Below are 3,246 nucleotides of genomic sequence, written 5' to 3' on the forward strand. Positions count from 1 at the left end.
ATCCAATATTGAAAAAGTTATTCCGTTTTAAGATGTATCCCAATATTAATAAGTATGTATGTATTTGAAAGTTGCCAAATACACATAGTGTTTTTCTAATCACCTGTAAGCATATACAGTTATGTAAGCCAAGCGGTATTTTGTTGTTATCGTAATCATTATTACGTTTATTCGTCACAGGGACACGTGCATTTTATGCCATTACCCTCGCATCTGCGAAATTGTTTGCCTCGTGACCCCATGACACATGTTCCGCTTATAGCAATCGTTTCGTTAATTTAACATTTGCACAGTTAGACTGCATTATCGTCTCGCGATCAGGCGCACCGTCTCTAGCCCGATATAACAATAATTGCTTTTTAAACGGCCGATAACAAGAGCTTAGCTTAATGCCTAAACGCGTGGATCAGATTGATAAGAATGATAAGGCAACCTTTTCTCTGGTTCGAGAGGATCTTCCGTTTCGTCTAATCAATTGCTTGGAATAATTGAAGCACTTCGATAAGAAATTCTCTGCCCAGGAGATAGAGTCACTTGTCTCAAGTTTTGTTAGCTAAACGCGAGGGGCAAACTTGAAAATGATTTTCCAGATTGTATCTGAATTAAATCAGTTGATTAATACCTTATGTCATTCTTTTACTGTGGATCTTTATGCAAAATAAACTACTTGTAATGTCAATATAAAAAAATAAAACTCATGCATTTCAAAAACAATATAACATATGTAAGTTTCTAGAAGAAGAATGAATTCGATAAAGATTGACAATGCGGAGCTTTAATATTTATTTGAAGAATACAATATGTACTTGGATGATTCACTGACAATTAGGATAAGGAGTTTAGTGCAAACAGTGCTCGTAAGAGAAATATTTGATGTGTATTTAGGAGCTTTCTCAAGGCTTCTTTGACTCACATGCATGTGATTGCATTATCGCAGATACGAGCGAGCTTTATCGGCGCAAGAATAGAAATACGTCATCGTTTCCTTTAGCCTAGGAACAATCTACACGCATATATCTAAATACACTTTATTGTCTGCCTTTCCCATTCAAAATTTTGCATTCAGCTAAACCTTTTAAGGGATTAGGATAGTTACGTGACTCTTCTAAAAGTCAGCGAATTTTTTACATTTTTACTTCATTTTATCCATAGTCAAGTAAAAATAATATAAAATATAGGTTTACGGGACTACACTTTTCTTTCTCATATATTTTAAGAAGATTTTTGGATCGTCATGTACATCTTTCAAAAGTCAAAAGTTAAATCTTGATTTCATTCAGAACAATCTTTCTTGGATATACAATTGCTTATAAACAGAGCCATATAAGTGGCCATAAGACCATATAAGTGGTCAAAATGTGTTGTTTAAATTTTCATTACAAGCCCGGATAAAAATGTTAGGTAATCGATCTTCACATTTTTCCTTACGATTTCTACAAATTTCAATTTTTTCGCAATTTTTTGTACTCATGATTTAGCAAACTAATCTACGTAATTATTAAGAAAAACTCAGGTGGTTTGGCCTGAAAAATGTATTTCCATATTTTTGGCCAATTTATTTTCAAAAACAATATAACATATGTAAGTTTCTAGAAGAAGAATGAATTCGATAAAGATTGACAATGCGGAGCTTTAATATTTATTTGAAGAATACAATATGTACTTGGATGATTCACTGACAATTAGGATAAGGAGTTTAGTGCAAACAGTGCTCGTAAGAGAAATATTTGATGTGTATTTAGGAGCTTTCTCAAGGCTTCTTTGACTCACATGCATGTGATTGCATTATCGCAGATACGAGCGAGCTTTATCGGCGCAAGAATAGAAATACGTCATCGTTTCCTTTAGCCTAGGAACAATCTACACGCATATATCTAAATACACTTTATTGTCTGCCTTTCCCATTCAAAATTTTGCATTCAGCTAAACCTTTTAAGGGATTAGGATAGTTACGTGACTCTTCTAAAAGTCAGCGAATTTTTTACATTTTTACTTCATTTTATCCATAGTCAAGTAAAAATAATATAAAATATAGGTTTATGGGACTACACTTTTCTTTCTCATATATTTTAAGAAGATTTTTGGATCGTCATGTACATCTTTCAAAAGTCAAAAGTTAAATCTTGATTTCATTCAGAACAATCTTTCTTGGATATACAATTGCTTATAAACAGAGCCATATAAGTGGCCATAAGACCATATAAGTGGTCAAAATGTGTTGTTTAAATTTTCATTACAAGCCCGGATAAAAATGTTAGGTAATCGATCTTCACATTTTTCCTTACGATTTCTACAAATTTCAATTTTTTCGCAATTTTTTGTACTCATGATTTAGCAAACTAATCTACGTAATTATTAAGAAAAACTCAGGTGGTTTGGCCTGAAAAATGTATTTCCATATTTTTGGCCAATTTAATGAGTACTATTGATATCCAGTTTCATCGTGCCGCTATTGGAGTTTATCCTTTAATATTGAAATGAATCTGAGTAATATGTAGTGAAAAAATTTCGGGTTAATATACAAAGATCGTGATCTATAGATCATCTGTATGTTTGAACGTTCCCGCTTGATCGACGCCAGCAAGTGTTGCCAGAGGCAGGTGACGTAAGCCATACAGTTAGCAGACCTTGTTGCTACTATACATACGTGTCTGTGATCGATCCGTGAAAGCTACTGCGTGATCTAACGATCCCCTGATCCCGTACTGGTTGTGCTTCGACCTATCGACTTCCTCGATTAGGCTGCAAAATTTAAAAGACTTACCTTGTTCGTCAGGCGATTGGTAAATTCATTTTGGAACGTTTCGAGGGTCAAAGAGGGATAAGTACTTACAAGCTGAATTACGTAACAAAGGTGAAACGCTTTTAGGCGCCACGAGTTTGAAAGTCGAATCTTGGATAGAAGATGCTCGAATGATTCAATAACGAATACTAAATCAAAAACAGATTTAAAGAAACAAGGAATGAGTAATGTAATCAGGACTAATCAAGCATTCCGATTTGTATTTAAAGTCAGATCTGATTTGTCTAATTAATTAATAACTGTATACAAACAAAACAGAATAAAATAACGAATAATGAAATTATAGTAATCAATTTAGATAAATATTGAAGATTATACAACGAAGAAATTAATCTAAAGAAAACTGTAGAAGTTTATACGAGGAAATCAAATAACAAATAATACAAAATTGTATTGATAATGATCAATTTCAATAAATATTGAAAATCGGTACATGAAGAATG

The 3,246-nt window shown here is 33.0% G+C and overlaps 2 protein-coding genes across 3 annotated transcripts in view; both read left to right on the forward strand.

The window, feature by feature from the left end:
* ClC-a (chloride channel protein 2) overlaps positions 1-3,246 on the forward strand; it is a 50,419-nt gene that overhangs the window by 8,799 nt on the left and 38,374 nt on the right. The window lies entirely within an intron of this gene.
* The window catches only part of LOC108622231 (putative oxidoreductase YjmC), an 11,439-nt gene that overhangs the window by 4,929 nt on the left and 3,264 nt on the right, over positions 1-3,246 (forward strand). The window contains exon 1 of one of the 2 annotated variants that reach the window (XM_026811343.1): positions 1,569-2,854. The exons of the other annotated variant lie outside the window; for it this stretch is intronic. The gene's annotated coding sequence lies outside the window, so the exon portion shown is untranslated. Of the gene's footprint in view, positions 1-1,568; positions 2,855-3,246 lie in introns of those variants that run through there. 2 annotated transcript variants of the gene reach the window in all.

Source organism: Ceratina calcarata, unplaced genomic scaffold (genome assembly GCF_001652005.2).
Source record: "Ceratina calcarata isolate Rehan_Ccalc_2016 unplaced genomic scaffold, ASM165200v1 scaffold211.2, whole genome shotgun sequence".
Lineage (NCBI taxonomy): Eukaryota > Metazoa > Arthropoda > Insecta > Hymenoptera > Apidae > Ceratina > Ceratina calcarata.